The sequence below is a fragment of the Lycorma delicatula genome, chromosome 2, assembly GCF_047948215.1.
Source record: "Lycorma delicatula isolate Av1 chromosome 2, ASM4794821v1, whole genome shotgun sequence".
Lineage (NCBI taxonomy): Eukaryota > Metazoa > Arthropoda > Insecta > Hemiptera > Fulgoridae > Lycorma > Lycorma delicatula.
In genome coordinates this window covers 173,751,949-173,772,447 of record NC_134456.1, presented here as the reverse complement: position 1 = coordinate 173,772,447, position 20,499 = coordinate 173,751,949, and the positions used below count along the sequence as shown (strand labels likewise).

The following is a 20,499-nucleotide window of genomic DNA, read 5'->3' as shown; positions in this document are numbered from 1 at the left end:
AAGTAGGGTTTTTATAATTAAACATATAATCTTGAAAAAGTGAAATAAATAATTAAAGATACCTACTATTTTTACTTCTATTTCAGTCTCTGAATTATCATTTGAATATTTCTGAAACATTAGTTACTTAATGCTAAATTAGATGAAGATTGTGATTCTGCATAGGATATGAAATATACAGGATTATCTTTGTCAGCTGCTTCGTTAGAATAAATTAAAGTAAAAACTATTTAGGTAACATTTATATATACGTACATATATATATATATATATATGTGTGTGTGTGTGTGTGTGTGTACAGTGGTACGAAGAGGGAGGGTGAGTGTGCAAGAGCACTTATTTTCATATTCATTATGTATATTATTTTTTAAAGTTTAAATTACGTTAGTTTCGTCTGAGATTTAATTAATAGTTACAGCTTTTCTAAAGCAAGCTCAGTGATATTTCTTTATTATTATTTTTGTTATATATTATATTCTTGTTACTATCTGATGATTTTTTTTTTAATTCATATTAATAAAGTATTTTATAACAAAATGCAACTTAGAAGTGTTCCATTCTATATTACGTTTGAGAAATTTATTTTTTTTTGTTTTTTTTTTTATAACTGTTTTATTGCCTCCAACTTCAAAGTTGGCATTAACTACAACAGCTTAATTTGATAATGTTGCTTCTCATAAATAAGTTTTGGTACACGTGTAATTTTAATTAAATCGTGTTTCACAGAAGTTAATTCTTATTAAATCAAAGCATTCAGGACTGTAAGTCTCCACCAATATCGAGTAACATTTTAAATGACAGTTATATTGTTAAAGAATAGGTTTTACCTACTATTCAGAGGTGTACTTAATACTTTTTTCGATCAATGTATAAGTTTAACGTTTCTGTTGGGAATATTAAATGGAAATTACTGTAGCGTGTAAAAAAAATTGTCTTAATAATCTATAATGTTTAATTTTACGTAATTAATAACTTTCTAATTTCCTATTATTTAAGATTAATAATAATAATAATAATAAAATAATTAAAAATAATTAATAATAATAATAATTTTTGCCCTGAGGTAGGTAATCCCGACGTCTGGAACACATCTACGTTCCACGTCAAGGTCGGCAACAGTTGTACTTATTACAATACACATAGCTGGCTAATAGGGTTCCGAGTAAGTTCCTCGGATATGCTTTTCTTTTGACCTGTTTCCACCTTCAGGTCACCACATGGATTGGATTCTTCGGCCACCTGCAGGATATGAACAGTTAAATGATTTGGAAATGGACTCACACTATATTTAGAGCTGATGATGTGGCGGCCAGGGTCAATGTTATTGCAGGTGTAACGGAGACCCTTCCGTTGTCCACATACCCCCTGCGATAGCAGGCATTTATAATTGGTGCCCATGTATGTCGGAGCATGGGAGCTCTGAAAGCTTCGGTGAGTAGGAGCCTGAGTCAGTGCAGAGATTGCGCATCCGCTCTCTGCCAGGACATATGCCGGTGTCACCGGAGTACCGGATCGGACCTCCAAGGTTAGTAGCCCTGAAGTGGGGGTGTACCCCGGCGGCTAGCCTTGCTACAGAAGGAATAAATACGATGAATATTCTTGAATAATCTAACGTGGCAGAGGGTGCACGTAAACACCCTCGTTTAAAAATTTCCAATTCGCCACAGGCGAAGAGGAAAAAGAGCAAGGAATCAGACAAAATCAAAAAAGATGCTGATAGAATCAGTAGAGATTTGAGAAAGTCTTTGTTTGGAAATAATGTTCCCAAACCAAGATTTTTGATTATTACGAAAGAGAATGGTAACTTCCAAAAGGTTAGCCCATTCTTAATCGCAAGAGAAACAGCTAATTGTGCTGGCGGACCTGTCAAGGAAATCCGGAAGACTTTTAACGGATTGGACGTCGAAACTATAAACGACAGTCAAAGCCAGAACTTTCTGGAAGGTGAATTTGCGGTATCTGTGCAACCGCATAGCACCCTTAACACATCTAGAGGAGTTGTTGTTTGCCGCGATCTTCTAAACTGTACAGAAGAAATAGTACAGGAAATGTCGAGTCAAAGAATAATTCAGTGTCGCAGACTAACAATGAGAAGAAATGGTGAGGTTCTTCCTTCGGCCTCGCATGTATTGAGATTTAATAGGCCTAACCTTCCTGAAAAGGTACGAGCTGGCATACATCGGCTTGATGTACGTGCTTTCATTCCACAGCCTATGAGATGCTTTAAGCGTCAGCGATTCGGGCACACTGCAGCAAGATGTGAAGCGCAAGAAATTTGCATGTGCGGAATGAAGATACACGAGAGTGATCCATGTAAAGACCCTCCAATCTGTATTAATTGTAAAGGGCACCATAATTGCCGATCAAGGAACTGCCTAGTATTTAAAACGGAAACGGCCATTCAGGAAGTTAAAACGCTTCGCTAGTTATCCTGAAGCGAAGAAAATTGTTAGTCAAAGAACACCTCAACCACTTATGCCACTTATGCAGAACCACTTATGCATAACCACTTATGCAGAAGCAGCTGCTGCCCCTTCCTCATCAAAAATTAACGTAGAGCAGTTGCTTAATACAACGGCACCAAGTCTTGCAACAATGATAGAAAAAATCATTGATGCAAAGATTGAGTCGACTAGTCGATCAGAACCAATTAAACATGTGAAGGCTCATTCCCAGACTGACGTCGTTGATATAAGAAACGTTCCGACGCAGCATAAAATACCAGCAAAACCTGCGATCATAACCCCACCAACTGACGTAATAGTTAAAAACCTTGATTTATCTGGCAAAGACAAAAAGATAACTCCGCCGTCTAGTCACAAGGCTAAGGAAATTGTGACAAGAGTACAGGAAAAATCTGAGTCTACGGAAATGGAGGTGCAAGTCATTATTGAGAAAGCACCAGACACAGACGATATAAAAACTGTACCAATAAAGCCTCAAAAAGCTCAAAGAACAGCTTCGGTGAGAGCGTCTATTTTAGCTGGACCAAGCACTCCGTTAGAGATCGAATCCAGCTCGTCAGCCGCTGAAAGTTCATCGCTTGCTACTTTAGATTCAATAGCAACGATGCTAACTGCACCAACGAAGCTTTCATCACCTGATGTAAGCCGGTGAACGTCATTGGCATCAGAAAGAGAAGAAGATGCCATGTCCGAGGCCTCAGACACACTTTCATCAGAAGTTGAGGCCGTTCGTAGAATGGAAAAACTGTGCAAGAAAGGATGGCCGAAAGGAAAGCCTAGACGGTAAATATTGGATTCGAAAGTTGTATTACATAATGAAATTTGAACCTTTTTTTTTAATTTTTTTTTTTTTTTGAAATGGGACGGGGCTAATTACCAAAGTAGTCGATGCCTCTAAAAACCTCAAGAAAAAAAAATAGCTAATGGCCATAGCAGTCGATGCCCCTAAAATTAAAAAAAAAAAAATAATAATAATAATAATAAAAACTGTTTCAGTGTATAATAATAGCTTTGTTTGTCAGTGATTAATTAATACTTTTATTTTTATTAAAGTTATTGTTTTTAATGCCAAAAGGCGTTGAGCATGGTGATGTTTTATTGTGGCCAAATTAATGGTTATACGTTCATAATGTAAACATCAAATGATTCATGCAAATTAACCAAATGACACTGGGTGTATAAGAAATTAAAGAAAATTAGAGACGTTATATGGAATAATCAAACCAAACAAACTTTTTTTTTAACTTATCAAGTGAGATATAAGTACAGTTATTTGAAAATCGGATCTAAACATGTATTAATATTATTATAGGGTTTTAAACAATATTATGTATTGAAAATAGTTATAAAATTTAGAAAGTTTCGCAATCTAATAGAAACAATAACAAATATGTTAAATTCAACAGAGAGTTAAGCTAAAAGTTATTGCATTAAATTAGCAATATGAGACTCTCAAGAATGATTTATAAAAATATGAATGCGTAAACGAAAGGTGCATTTCGACAATTAAAATCATAACAATTATCATTAGATATAAAAAATAACTATAAATTTTTAAGAAACAAAATATAAACAAGCAAAATAAATAGAACTAGTTAAGAGGCTCACAAGCACGAAAAAAGCTTCTATTGGTAATTATGAAGTAAATCAATAAAAATGATTACGGTATGTATTAAATTTAAAATGTAGTTAAATACTTTGAAAAGTAGTTAAATCCCAGTGTTTGTAACATTTAAACTCACCATCTGGCTGAACAAATACCGTTTGTAGATAGCTAAAATTTTCGATTAACATTACGTCGGATGGTAATTTATTTCCATCATTAATTTATTTGTATCATTTATTTAAAACAAATTTTCCTGTATTTTTATCCTTTTGACCTATTATCTTGGATTCCATTTATTTCTGTGTTTGAGATATATTAGGAAGAATTTTTTGTGTGATACATCTAGGTATTCAACCTTTAGCGTAGATACCTTAGTTTTAGACTGAGCTTTATCTAATTTTTAAACTTTATCACTGGTTTAACAAATAATTCTAAAATTAATTTTTAAGAAAAGAAACAGATGTTAATAATTATTGAGATGATAATAATATTAATTAAATTAATCTAATCATTTAATAACTGGGGAAAGATTAAATTTCCTGCTCTCCTCAGGTTCTAAGAAATTCAGTTTGCAGTTTTTTCTAGTTTCATTTTTGTTTCTGGTCAGAAGTGACTTTTACCTTCTAAATTTGTTTTTTTATTTGGTTTTAATATGTTATTGATTTTCTAAAATCTGTTCACGTTTTCTTTTTGTAAAAGTTGTAAACTAAAATGCACACTGTTCAGCTACCTATTTCATTCAACATTATTGGGAAATTATTATTTCAAAAAAATCAATTGCTTGGTTTATGGTTATTTAAAATCTCCCTGTACGGTATATGAAACAAGTGAAGGAGGGAAGGTGGTAGTTTAAAAAATGAATGTAAATTAATTTGCTTAAGTTAAAGAAGATAGTTTGTATAAGCTAAGCCGAATCGATTCTTTCTGGTAGGCAGATCTTTGTCTGGTCCATTATCATTCAAATCAGTGGCGGGTCGAATGACATTGACAGATCGAACGTAGACAGAATCCGGCCATATTGCTTTATTCAAATTGAGACGAATCAAAGCTTTGGACGTGTCTAGAGTTGTCAAATCTCTTTTTCACTCCATTGATTTTTCCCTACTAAGTTACTTTGTCTTTTTGTTAATATGATATTCTGTAAATTGTATAACTTAATTTTTATTTTTTATAATTAAGATTTAGTTAAAATATAAATTCAAATCTGTAATTTTAAATTATCATAAGTGCAGGAATGCGCACTTTTAAGCCTGAATGAACCAATGTGCTCACTCGGTAAGTATGTATTCATTTTATCGAATCACGAATAATTAAGTTAATTTTTTTGCCAAGAATCAAAAAAAGTTTCTGTTTGAATTTGATGCATTTCTAACAATTTGTATAATTTTATTAATAATAATTTTTTTTGAGTTTAAATTGATTTTTCATGGAGTTTAAATCTAGAACTCTTTGGCATTACTTTATATTTATTCCGAGAAAATAATAATATAAGATTTTTTATTATTGATTTAAAGGCTTATTCTGTATTAAAATATTACTTTTGTTTTTGGTGTTCGTCGATACTTTTAGATGGATAATTTAAATATATGAATTACAGTAGGTTTTAGATACAAGCTTGCTTATTACATTTTTTCACTGAACCATTTCTCTGTAGATTTAAAGAATTTATTAAACTAATTAATTATATCTAATGCAAAAATACGAGTATATTCTTAATTATCTTCTTACCGTAGCAGAATTAATTAGTAGTACACCAAGATAATTAAGGGATAATTCTTTTATAAAAACAGAAAAATCATAATAAATTAATAAAAATAAGGTTATTAGCGATGATATATATACATAGCTAAAAATATTGACTAATTACAAATATTACTCTATTAATTTCTACTTTTAATATTTACTTTTAAAATGAAAGAAATATTTTATTATAGTGCTACACCAACATGTTAGTAAAGATATTTTAATTAAGGTAAGAAAAGAGAAAAAATGAATACCTGCATAAAAAATTTTAAACTCTTACTAGTTCATTTATTAATAAAATTACTAGTTATTATTTTTATCCTGACAAGGATGTCAGTCTTACTATTTGCCTAAAACAAAGAAGGGAAACTAAAACAAAGGAACTACAGAAAGGGTTGTAAAAATAGATATTTATTATTATTAATTTTTATTATTATTATTATAATAAATAAAGTGCACTAATGTTATAGATAGCATTATTTATCTTCTTTTACAATATAATATTAACGTAAATCTAATCGTTAAACATTTATAAAAATTCAGATTTAAAAACAAAATAGCTATACCTTTTTATTTTAATTCTGGCAATTATTTAACTTAGGATTATAGCAATGTTTAGAAAACTTTTTGACAACAATTAGACAAATTATGGTTCCAGCAAGATAGGGTGTCTCCTCACTATTGTCTACGGACATTGAAAATTTTAAATAAAACATTTCCATATCATCGGATAGGTCGTAAAGAAGCCATAGAATGCCCTACCAAGGCGCCAGATCTGTATCCTCTAAATTATTATTTTTGGGATTACTTAGTACATTATTTATACAAAAAAAAAAACCTGTAAACTTTGACGACATAAAAAGACGTAAAAATGACTAATCAGCTCGTATACCATTAAGCATGAAATAAGTTTTAAACGGATATTGCTTAAGGTTATCGCACTGCCAAGCTGTGGAAGGGAAGAATTTTGAACATTTCTTGTAGAATGGTATGCTTTGAAAATTTATTGTATTAAGTAATTTAGGACGAAAAATATTTAAGTTCAAAAATTAAACGTTGCGATAATTAAAGTAAATAATATTAGCTGATCAATCCATTTAATTTGTAGTGGTGTAAAAAAAAATTTTAGCTATTGTGTATTATTATTAGTGGTATTTATTATTGTGAAGATTGCTATTATTAGTGTTTGAGCCGTTGATTCTAACATTAACTGTTTAAAATTTGTTACTGTATGTAATTATGAAAGTTACTCACCAAATAAAAATGTTACTACGGGCGTTTTAACTCTTTTTATTATTACCACGATTTTTCAGTTTTTGTAACTTTGATTCGTTATAATTCAATAATGAAGGCATTCATCGAGAAACGGTTTTCGCCATTGTTTTTTCTCATAACATGTTACACGTTCTCTTCATGAATCACACTTCCACTTCATATTTAAAAAAAAAAGTTTGATTCAGTGAGGCAGATCCAAGATGGCGGTAAAATATTTCTAACACACCATAAATTAGAAATTTTATAACTATGTAAATCCGCACTTGTTTATACCTCTTTGTATCGCCTGAAAAAATAACCTCAACAATTTATTTAATAGTATTAGTAACAATTTTTTTGGTAATAAATAAATTTTATAGCACATGACATATGCCAAGACCGAGTTTTGAATCCATAACCTTGCAATTGAAAAGCAGAGATTCTCCCGCTACATTGAATTGCAATAATAATATAAAAAACGTACAATAATATAGTATAATATAATAATAATAATAATATTAAAAAAAAATAGGTGATATGATTTTTCATTTCTTATGTATGTTTCATTTTATGATATAAAAGGGCTTAAAACTTCAAAACGCTTTGGTTATCTAATGATTGATAGGAAAATATATGAAATATTCATTCTGTTTGTGCTCTTGAGAATTGTTATACTACAAAATGCATTTTGGAAAATCATCTCACACGCTTTTGTTTACATAAAAGAAAACTTCTTTTTTAACAAAAAAATTAATAAATATTAAATACCATTCCTTGTTTTATAAATTTGCTGCAGTGAAATAGTTAATACGAAAGCAAAATATCTATAATTTCTGTTAAATTTTTAAGTGTCAAAATTCGTTTTGTTAGATACAACCACTACTATCGATGACTCCAGGCAAATTTTATTAATGCATTATTTTTTATTATTTAAAAGTATTGACAGCTTTTAATTTTTTCATACGTTTTCATAGCTTTTATTAATGCATTTTTTATGTATTATTTTGAAAAAAAATTAAACGGATATTCCTGACTTATTAACGAGTAATGGTTTGCTTTCTTGAAGTGAGACTTTATTTAGAGAGATTTAAAAAAAAAATTGTTTTGGAAACTGTTGATAATCTCAGTTCTTATAAAAGAGTGTTATGATGAATTACAGAACACTTTTTTCGTCTGTTTGATAAGAAATTTGCCAACCTCTTATCATACATGTTGTGATTATATGGTAGTATTTTATGTATAAGTGAATATCTTTTTCTGTTTTGTGTTGGTTTTGAGCCAAAACAAGGAAATTTGTAATATTAAATTACTAATATTCAAATATTAAATAATATGTAAAATATATAAATATTTTTTAAATATAATCACTAAGTTCATATAAGCTCAATTAATTTAATAAATAACGGTCAATTGTTCATAATTATAGGCGCCAAACTGATAATTTATATTTGTGTCTTGAAAACTTGTCTTGACTATATAACGAGACTCAAGAAATTACATCATATTTCAATTGGGAATATATGTAGGTATAATGAATACTTAATAATAATAAGAAGGTTAATGTTTTACTGAGCATCTTAGTCAAGACGCAGACGAAATCGATTTTATCGTCCCATCAAATTTTATCATCTATCAAGACATTCAGAAATTAAAAAACTATCACCAAGAGAAATATTATCATTGTTAACAGGAGTAATATTCATGCAATTAGCAACGTTTCGTCTTTCTGATAACAATTCGGTGGTTTAATGTTTGAATTTAGAAAGCTATCCATCCAGTGTTAAATTATTTTAAACTGCTACCGTAGAATTTTCTAGTACTATGAAATAATTATCTTTGGATACAGATACAGTTCTGCCAGCTACAAAGAGGGTAACAATGAATGGTTTAAAATTTTGAGAAAGATCGTTAACTAACAGAAACAAGGACTCGATATACTAAGCTATAAACTTCTGGCTGTAAATCTTGAAATGAGGTTGTATATTTTATATGGGTGTTCTTATCGACTGATGAAATTTCAACTGTCTATTAGCTATGTGTTATCACAGTGTTTATTTAGTACGTTACAAAGTCTAGAAATTCAATGATTCGAGTGAGGAAAACGCAATCAGTTTTGTGAATATCAGTACTGAAGAGGAGTTTTGCATGAAAGATAAAAGAGTTACTAAAATGGATTCAAAAGATACTTTTTATAGAGTATATAAAATACCATTACATGTGATGTAAATAAGATGAGATATTTAGACTGGTTTTTAGTAAAGCAACCACTGATTTAATAAACAAATCACTGGTTTGTTTTACTGATAATTGCTATAATGATTTTTAATATTACTTATATTATTGATCAATCAAAAAAATTGTTAAATTTTAGCGAAAAATGTAAAAAAAATAAAAGTAAAAAAATACAATATTTTTATTATGATCAAAATTCATCATTTTGTTTTGTTCATCTCGTTAGAAATAAAGCATAAAAACGTGTACTGTATGTCAATATAAATTTGTGTAGGTTGATATCTCCCCATTCAAGTGATACGAATATTTCAACGCTGATGTTTTTGACTTCGTCATTTCTAAATGAACTACAAGTTTCAAATATTCTTTTATAAATATAAATTTATTTTTATTGCACTTTATTCGCAATATGTATATCAAGATTAATTGCAGCATAACAACGTCTCATGCAAATTTAATGTCAGAAATTGACGAAAAAAACAGTAGATATTCGGTTAAATTTTTAGTCAGAGAAACAATTCCTTCGCAATTTAATTCCAATTTATCTCTTAGTTCTCAGAAGGGATTCCATCAAAACCAATTTAAGAAGAGATCTGTATTTTATTTCCTTATTCACGGCGAGCGTATTGTATCACCTCACTTGAAATATGTGTGTTCAACCATTCAAAGTCAATTATTAATGTAATATTGTGGATCTGTAGAATAATTTAAGTACATGCAAACGTAAAAAAAAACAAAAAACACCTAAACGATGAGCAGAAGTGCGCAATGACGTAACCGAACACCCAGTAATGGAGAGGGGATAGTGGCACTGTTTGCACTTGTTTTTATCTGATGATCAATGTCAGAAGCGTGCCCCAAGATCTACCCCCTTTCTTATAGGGGCACATGATTTTTGACTTTCATCTATCAACCGGTAACGTATGTCAAATAACAGTTGAAGTACTCACATAACTTGGGAAGTAATCATGCAATATATTTTAAGGAAAATACTAGTATCCTCGTTATTAATATCCAAGCACCGATTTACGAAAAAAATGTAGTGAACGAGAAAGATAACTAAATGGTAATAATAGTTTATACTGGATTGTTGGACTTGAACACGCTTTTAATATAACTTACAAAGTAAATTATGTTAGTTAAAATTGCAGTCCTATGTTAGTAAAAGTTTACGCCCTTCCTCGAAATTCTTTCTTTCCTTAGATAAGTAGAAGGAAATCCTTTTGTGATGATGAATCTTAACAACTGCATCAAATCCTCTGTGGGAGTAGAACTCTGAGCTTTCTGATATAAAGCCACAGCACTAAATTTTACGGAAACTAACTGAACAATTTAACCATGACATAATGTTTCTTTTATTATTTTTATTAATTATCTGGAAAAATAATTATTTTTGATTACTGAAAATAAATGTTATTATTTTTATATACGAACAAAAATAGATATGTACTCACAACTTTAATACTGTGCAACAAAAGAATTTAATATATCGCCTTCTTAAAAGAGTAACCTTTTTGTAGGATACTGGTGATTGGTTAAGGGGGTTCAACATTCAATTTTGTTGGAATTGGATTCCAATGTATTGGAAAGATGAACTAACTGAACGAACATTTCGTCTTTAACATAGTGAACGAACCAGCCCGTGGGAAAGATAGGCGAGGGGTACATGGGGCTCCACTGGACAGTCAATGGGGAATTTAATCACGGGCAGGATGAATAAATGCTTCAATTGTGGAAATTCAATTTGAGCGGTCCTCTGGATGCAAGCAATTTGTGGCATTTCTACCCCCACTCATTCTGCCTCTTTCTCTCTAACTCTACCTTGTCAACGTGGGTTATTACTCGCTTTGGTAATTCCCTAATTTTTATGTTCACCTTTTTCTTTCTTTTTATTAAATGTAAACTGTGCATTTGAAGTGTTTATATTGAAGTTAATTTATCAGGGAAAAACTCGAAATAAACTTAAATTTACATATTATTGTATCGTAACATTTTAGTTATCATAATAATTGATTTCTAATTTAATGATTTCTAACTAATTGACTCTTTTGAATTAATAGCAAATGAATAATAAATTTATAAATGATATTGAAAATATTATTTAATTTATTTAAACTTGATTGTTCGTGATAAGTTAATGTAATTTTAAATTTATATGATTATAATATTATACAGTTTTATATTAAAAAGGAAAATAAATGGCGGAATCGATTGGACAATATCAATTCTACGTCTTACGACGTATATATATATATATATATACTTAGTATGTATTCGTATTACATAAATTATATAATTACATAAATACATGTAACTAAATAATATGGTTTATGATTTATTTATGAAATGTTTATATTTATAATAAAAACATTGACTGTAGTAAAACAGCATACAACGAGAATTTTACCTTAGTTATGAAACTGTGAGGTAGAAGTAAATTGAAAATATTCTATGTTGGGAAAAGTAAACCTATACTAAAATTACGTTGTTTTGAGAACATAAAGTACTAAAATTTATAAAAATAAATATAAAAAATTATAAAAGAAAAAAATTAATTTGATCTTTAATCTACATTGTTTATGAGAGTTGCATAGTCACTTTATATTAAATTTCTTCGGTAAATCTGGATGCTATCTAAAAATTAACATGATTCAAAATATTAGCGCGTATAATGATCATATTTATATCTTCTGTATCAAAAACAACCGTAGTTCGCTTTTACATTTTCTAAATAAAACTCTAAGTTAGTAAATTATTACTTAACTTTATTTTCATTATCTCTACATATATTTCCGTCTGAAATATTAAGTTCTACAATGAGACTCACTCAAAAGATTAGTGTGGAACTAATTCTTTAAGTGTTCCATATTCAAAGAATTTAATAGATTCTAAACAGTTAGAATGTAACTGTTTGGAATGTACGTTTAGGATCTGTTTAGTATTTAGCATCTAACCAGTTATAATGTGGATAGATACCGATATCTAACCTCGTTATAGTTAGGAACTACAATCTATAATCCCAAACTACAGATTATAACAGCAAATAATTTTGACACACATATACACATTTTGTATTTATATATTATATATCACTTTAGTATTTTTATAACATTTAATTAATAACGGTCTAAATGAAATATTAATTTATATGTATGACAGTTCGTATAATTTCATACTAATAAATAAAAAAGCCTGGTAACTCTTCATTTAACGAAAAATGATGACGCAATAAATTTAAAGTCAACAGATTTAAAAGTACATAGAAAAATGTGAAGAAACAACACTTAAAACTTGAGGGAAATGCATCTGTTAGAAATGAAAATATTTAAGTTAAAAATTTATTAATTTTTCTATTGCTAGTTTTAATTTAAGAAAGTTTTTTATTATGTATTTTTTCTAGTGTTGTAACCATGAAAAGAAAAATTTCCATGATTTGACATCATAGAAATTATATGAGGAAATTATTTTGAGGACATCATATCTTCCTAGAAGTACGCCTCCATCAGTATTATCCCAACATCATTTTATTTGTGTCATAACTTGTAGTATTAATACTGCTTACAGATAAGACGTCAAACAAAATTTCGTGATTGTAGGTTTAAAAAGTTTCTGAAATACAAATTTAATTAGGGGTTGGTATAATAAGTACATACCTCGTATTTATAATACGCTAAATAAAGAAAATGCTTGTGCACCATTAATAACACGCCATCAACACAAAGCCCCATAAATGTGGTATTGCTGGATTGGGAATTACCCCCCTATGTGTATCAAACACATTTAAGATGAAAAGGAAGGTGAAAAGTGTTGAAAGTGCAAAAATGTTAATTAAAATTCATATTTGTTTCACTGACTCATGGATACGTCCTATCGCCATCGTCGCCAATCATATGTATATTTCAATCATTGCATAAATTATATACTTCAATCATTATACAGTTGTGTTCTTCGTGTTACAAAATTTATGTACGGGTCAGTAAAAAAAAAATCCTAAAAATATTTAAAGTAAACTTATGTAAAATAAAACCTGATCAATTTAAAAATCCTAAAAAACGATCAGAAACAAAGCACTCAAAATCAACCAGAATATAACGACCAGTAACTAAAATAACAAATACCAAAAAACTACCGAAGAAGAGTGATTTAAAAACCCCATAGAACTAAAAAAATGTAAAAAAATAAAATTCAAGTAAAGATATAAACAACTTAAAATATCAAAAAAAGATAAAAATAAACCAAAAATAAAATTAAAGGAGTAATCCTAAAATCAAAAGATAAAACAAAAAAATTATCATCCTCAAACAACCAAAATGTAATAGAATCAACAAAAACACAAAAGAAGTATAAAAAAAAGAGAAATATTTATATGAAAACTGTAAAAAAAATTAATATAGGGAAAATAAGAATCAGAAAAAATAAATAATAAATTAAACGAAATATATAAATAAAAGTTAATCCAACACAAAAAAAAAACTGTAATCACATATAAAACCATTTCCAAAACAAAGACCGTAGAATAAAATCCAGGTATAAAGGAAACCCATATGTAATTAAACCTAAGTTATAACATTCATAATGTTATAACTTAGGTTTAGGTATTTTTTGGCTTAAGAATCATCAATTCAAAAGTCTTGGAATCTGATAGCAAACAATAGATATGTTGTTTTGTTAAATACTACAATAGCCGGAGTAAACTAAAATTTAATTCGACTGATGGAAAACCAAATTGGGTAACTAATTGGGAATATATCTTTCTCCACTTTCTATGCCAAATAAAAATCTATTCGTAAAATAAAACTTGTATAATAAGAGTTAAAAACTTTAAATATAATTATAACATTTGAGTGGGGTTAGATTAGAGTACACAAAGTGAGCTCTTTAATATATCTAATAATGTTACAAACTGTAACATTATTTAAGTAGGCAATGTCGCTGAATCTGTCTAGACGTTTGGTAACATGGGAAATTTTGGAAAATTGGTAGTCCCAGTCGCAAGCGGTTAAAAACTCAAAAGTAAAAATAAACATGACTACAGAAGAGAAAAAATGACATTGAATGAAAATGTAAAATAACTTTTTGTCAAAATCTTATACATAGATGGTATTTATCCATTTTTATCCTATCTTATACATACATGATAGGATAAAAATGGTGGAAAACTATTTGAAATCTTAAATGATCACTTTTAAAAAAATATTTCATCCTGTAGGAATTTAATTTCGTGTATTAATTTGTAACCGTTTGTGAATCAGCACCTGCTACTAATTGGATAAATTAATAAAAGTTCTTATAATTTTTAGCACAAAAGCATGCTTATAATTCAAATCGGAAGGTAGGAATCAAAGGAATAGTTTTATATATATTCAAAACTGATGTAGTTTAATTTTGTTTTAATCTATCTAATAATATTTAAAATAATAATGGATTTGATTTTAAATTGAATTTTATTATTTTGAAATGGGAAGATTAATAATGAATAACACGAATGAGTTTTGAACAGATATTCTGGAAAGATAAAATGTTACAATAGGTAACATCAATATCTTAAGTTTTTAACTACAAGTTACATCCACCACTTGTTACTTGCTCATCACTTCCACATTTCTTCCCTCCTTTTCTTTGTTAAAGCTTGTCTAACAAGCTTTACTTTACTTTCATTGTTCATTCTTACGAGATAACATAAGAAGACAGGCACACTAGAAACGTAGTAAGCCGTGTTTTGCCTTTGAGTTAAATGTCAGTTATTGTTGGGAAAATGTTATCTGTGAAATATTCCTTCCTCTATTTTCATTTTTTTAAAATTCTTACGTAAAATTCTAAGTGACTGTTTCTTTTTCATTCAAGGTACATTATTTTAAGGTTAAGAACGTTTTATATTAAAAACAATCGATTATTATTAAAAGTTTAATTCTTTTCCGTACGCTGCATAAAGGAAGGCTGCACACAAAGAAATTAATAATGCTTTTCTTTAGAGTTCTGTAATTGAGATAAAATCAATGTGGTGACTGTACACGCCTGCGTTCTTGAATGTATAAGCCCATTCACAAGTAAATGTAAGTATGTGGATGAATTCCATTCCATTACATTGTAAACGTAGTGTTCAGTAAATAGCTTGTTTTGAAGGGGTATCTTAAATTATTATTATGCTTTACATAAAGTATTGATTGCTCACGAAAGTTAATTCTGGATGTTGAATTTAGATTTCTTTCTATTTTAATGAAACGACTTAAATATCATCTCATTTTAATCATGTTTTTTTTTTTTTGAAACAAACACATATTAGCTGCACTTATTTTACATTGTTACATTAACATTTTTTGAGGTGTTGTACGAATTTATGGGTCATAACCTTTCATGTTAGTGGAAAAAGTTTTATTTATGTGAAACGACATTTCCTGCACTTAAAATTCTCTTGGAATTTGTAATGTATTTTGATAAAATATCTCTTTGATTTAGGGAATATCCAAAAACAGACGAGCACGTGTTCGTAAACCTTACTTTCCTAAATTTGCCGTACAGTGGCTGTAATTGAGCCGGCTTCATTGGCTGTGATTCAACCTCTGTTAAGTGATTTTTTCCGAAAGATCCTGGGCTTAAATTCTGATCGGCTTGGCATTTTTTGTTACAAAATTTCCGCACCGTAGTCTGATCACTAGGTTAAATCCTAAAAGTGCCTTGAAATTCTAAAAATATTTTAAAGATACTGCTTTCTCAAGCTGTTTATCGCCCGAAGTGAGTTACATAAATTCGAGTCAAGTTTAGGTTCCAATAGTTTGAAACCATTGTCCGAACAGGAGGAAAAGAGTTAGCCAGAAGATCTGGATTCATAATTCTAAGGTAGATGAAGGCGGTATCAGTATTTTTCTTGTATGCGTACATAGTTCATCTTCAGATAAGCACAATAAATATACAGTTTAAATCTATTAGATTAAGATCATGATTATATTTCGGAAGTGAATTTTCTAAAGCCTCTGGTATAAAAGAATGATGGGATCCGTAATTACTATTTCTGGGAACAAGTAAAGGTTAGTAAAATGGAGAGTAAAAATCTGCCTGTACACCTTAATTTGTTGTTTAGTGTTTAAGAGTGGCCTTTAGAAAAGTATGTGTGTTCTAGTGCAATTGGCTATACATAATGTGATAATAGTTCATTACGGAACCTTTGTTCAAGACAAACTCTTTTAATTATCGAGGAAAATCTTCCAAAAACTGGAATGAAAGTGCAACTGATGGAGTAGTTAAAATATTTTATGAGTCATTATCGATCTTTTGTATGGAACATCTTCAAATGAAATTAGTTTTGATAACAGCGATGAAAAATGATATGGTGACCGATAGTTTTTATGCTTCATATTGTATTGAGAAGAATGTTCAATGTCTACCCATACCAATATTAGGTTTCTAAGAAAAACCACTGCTGATTAAGCTGCAAGATATGATTACTATCGATTGTTTAAGAACATAATTTGCAGTAAAATACTCGTACATATATTCCTATATACAAATACCATCACTATCCTAGTTCTGATTATTGATTGATTGAAAATGTCAGACCTGGAATATTGAAAACCCACATAATTCTTTTTTTTTAACCTTTTCTACTATAAACGGTGTGGAATTTCTAGTGAACAGTCGTTCTCTTAAATTAATGTAGTGAATTTACGACTAGTAGTGAATTAAAAAAAATATATATATATGTATAAGATTTTTTTTAGGTGACTAAGGACCATGTCAGTCTGATCTTGTTGGTTGAACAGAACAGTAGTTAAGCATTTGTAATCTCCATTAATGTTCTGAAGTCATTTTTATCTACACACTTAATGCTCCCTTGAGTATAAAGTATACTAAGAACATTGTCTTTTCTTTCAGTTAATTTCATTTACATCAGATGAAACTAGAGAACTCATATAGAAATTTCAATGCTTTTGTAGATGTATCCTGGTCTATAGAATGAGAGAGGAGATTATTAAATAATATTGTTATTATTTCAACAGGCAAAATGCTGTATTGTTTGGTGATAATGCTGTAATAATTTTTCATACATGAGATATTAATATTTCTTTCATAAATATTTGTTATTATAATTATTAAATAACTTTGTCTTGATTTAAATTTTCGTAACCTTTATCTACGTGATTCGTTTTTTTTTTTGACTTAAAGTAACATTTTCTGTAAGTGTAAGTGTAGATATAAATTTATTTATACAATACATTTACAATTATAAAATATATATATATATAAAAAAAATCTAATGCTATTATATATCAGTTTTTCTTTAACAATCTGTTTTCATCGCTAAAATTCACATAGAGACAAATTATATACTCACCGACATTGAGTTTAACCGAGATATTCTTTTCTTTATTTTTCCTGTTTAGCCTCCGGTAACTACCGGTTAGATAATTCTTCAGAGGATGAATGAGGATGATATGTATGAGTGTAAATGAAGAGTAGTCTTGTACATTCTCAGTTCGACCATTCCTGAGATGTGTGGTTAATTGAAACCCAACCACCAAAGAACACCGGTATCCACGATCCAGTATTCAAATCCGTGTAAAAATAACTGGCTTTACTAGGACTTGAACGCTGGAACTCTCGACTTCCAAATCAGCTGATTTGGGAAGATGCGTTAACCACTATACCAACCCGATGAGTTTAATCGAGTTATTCTACATGAAAATAACAAAATAACCATAATCACTATTAAAATGCAAACCCTCTTTTAAGCCGCTTTGTAAATATGTTTCCGTATAATTAAACAGAAACCGCAGGCAATTACATTAGCTGACGGCAGTGTGTAAGGGTAAGCGCTAAGTGAACGCTAGTCGCAGATCCCTGGTTGAAGGTTGCTGATATGCGAAAACCTGCTAATGAGAATGTGGTATTGTATTTAAATCAGGCCTCTAGTAGTAACCGCTGGACGGGGAACCTACGCACTGGCTCCCCGCGATTACCAGCTCGCGGTATGATTTATCTACTCCTTTTCGTTGGTTACTTATTGGCTAGCTGCCGCCGATTTTTGTTCTCCCGAGTTAATATTATATTTTCCTAAACATATTGTTTTGAAATTGTGAATTGTGATATAATTGATACTGAATTATTAATATCTTTAGTATTCGAACGGGTTGCAGTGTGGGATAAAAGATTGAAAGATTATGAAAACTGCTGTTATTGGAAAGAAATAACAACGATAATGAAAGTAGAAGGTAAACATTTACATTATAGATTAGTATTTTATTTGAGTTTTGCAGGAGACATCGATTACATTTGCAAAATATAATTGTAATTACAGTTAGTTTTAGTCAAATTTTAATTGTAAACCATCGAAAGCTTTAAATATTCTACTGAGAACTTGTAGTATCCTATTATTTGAGCAGAGTAGGATTATTTCAAAAATTCATAGTAAAGGCTTGTTGAGCTCTCTTTTAGTCAATTGAAGGCTTTACAACCACTGTTTGTACAGTGGAAAAGAACGAATTATATCAGCTTTCTGAAGATTGTGGTCAATTCCTTCTTTATTTATTATCAAATGAGGTGCTGTTATATCTCGGTAAATAATCTTCCGATTTTCAAAATTCAAACGGAGTATTAGTAGGTTGGTGGCTAACTTTCGCATGCATCTGGTAAACTCTCAACCAAACAGATCACGGTTATTACACGACTGCTCCAAAAAGGATTGTAATGTATTAAGGGTGTATGTTGGTATGTTTTCCACTGTAGCAGCTCAACGGCAGAACCGATTTAGGTGTATGACCACACATTAAAATCCTTACGTTTCTGGGAGTGTCATAGTCTATATAAATGTGTGTGTGTATGTGTGTATATATAAATGTGCGTGAATTTAGATTTAAAAAATCTGATGTGGCACTACATGACTTCCCTTTACGCCTATTAAATTACAAATACACATTTTTTTAAAATGAAAAATACATAAGATTTAATTTCATTAATATTTTCTGATATATTTTTATTTTTTTTATTGTTAATACTGAATTATTATATATCGTAAAAGTTTTTATAATCAGAGGTTAATAATTATTAATAAATAAATAAATTTAAATAAAAAAAGTAAAAAGTTTAAAAAAGTAGAATTCTAATTCGAACCGATGTGCGTTCTCCTTCTATGATCCAAATATTTTATGATTAAAATTTCATTTGATTAAAACTCTGGAACCAATGAAAATAAGTACCACATATGATGACATATCGTTTAAAATCTCTCAATGAGGGCTTATTACTGCAGTTAAGAAAAAGGTTTTTTGGACACTTTTGGTTCAGTCGATTGCAATCAGAAAGGGAGGTGTACAAATAGATGTTATAACAGTCCTAAATCCAAAATATCAACAACCTTCGGCTAATCAGTTTTGAGTTATGCGAGATACATACATACGTACGTACAGACATCTCGCCGAAACTAGTCAAAATGGATTCAGGGATTGTCAAAATGGATATTTTCGTTGAAATCGGAATACCGAAATTTCTCTGGATCACAATACTTCCTTTACTTCGTACAAGGAAGTAATAACTTGAAAAAAAATAAAAACAAAAATTGTCACCGCACGCTCTTTAATTATCCTATGTTAAAGAGCAACGTTTGTCAGCAAATTTTTTTTATCAGTCATGAATTAATTTTTAATATTTATCTCCTGTTGCTGTTCTTTTGCTTCTTTCGAAAGCGTCTCCATTTTTCATTCTCACATTTCCCTTATTCTTCTTAAGTTATTTATATTGATTGATTAATTTTTTAAGGAAGAAAAGTTTTAAATCTTTTTCTCAAAATGATTCGTTTCAGAAACTGCAAGGGGACGAAGGAGAAGCCTTGGAACAGAAACGGATGGAGACAGCGGTGACATAAGGAACAAGTCACCGGGAGTGATGATGACTTATATTCGTGAGTAATGATTTTAGTCCAATTTTGATCTAAGTGGTATACACAGGTGTGTATTCTTACAAGTAAAAGATAGATACCGGTGCTATTAGTTTGTATCTAAATGGTATATATTTGGAACGGGTTAAATCAACATACTCATATTTCTATATTTCGAGGATTAGTAATACAGATTTTTTAAACGTTACGTATAGGTTTGTATTCCAACAGCAAACGGATAGTTTTGCTAATAGAAGTGAGCTGATGCAAGTGATGGAATTATTTTTATTATCCTTGCGCACCGTTCGCTGTAGACACATCTTGCGCGTAGA

At 29.7% G+C, this 20,499-nt stretch overlaps 1 long non-coding RNA gene across 1 annotated transcript in view; it reads left to right on the top strand.

Moving 5' to 3' along the window:
- LOC142320322 (uncharacterized) overlaps positions 1–20,185 on the top strand; it is a 178,109-nt gene extending 157,924 nt beyond the window's left edge. Inside the window, exon 3 of the long non-coding RNA XR_012755347.1 lies at positions 20,093–20,185. This is a non-coding gene — a long non-coding RNA (uncharacterized LOC142320322). The remainder of the gene's footprint in view (positions 1–20,092) is intronic.
- The last annotated feature ends 314 nt before the right edge of the window (positions 20,186–20,499 follow it).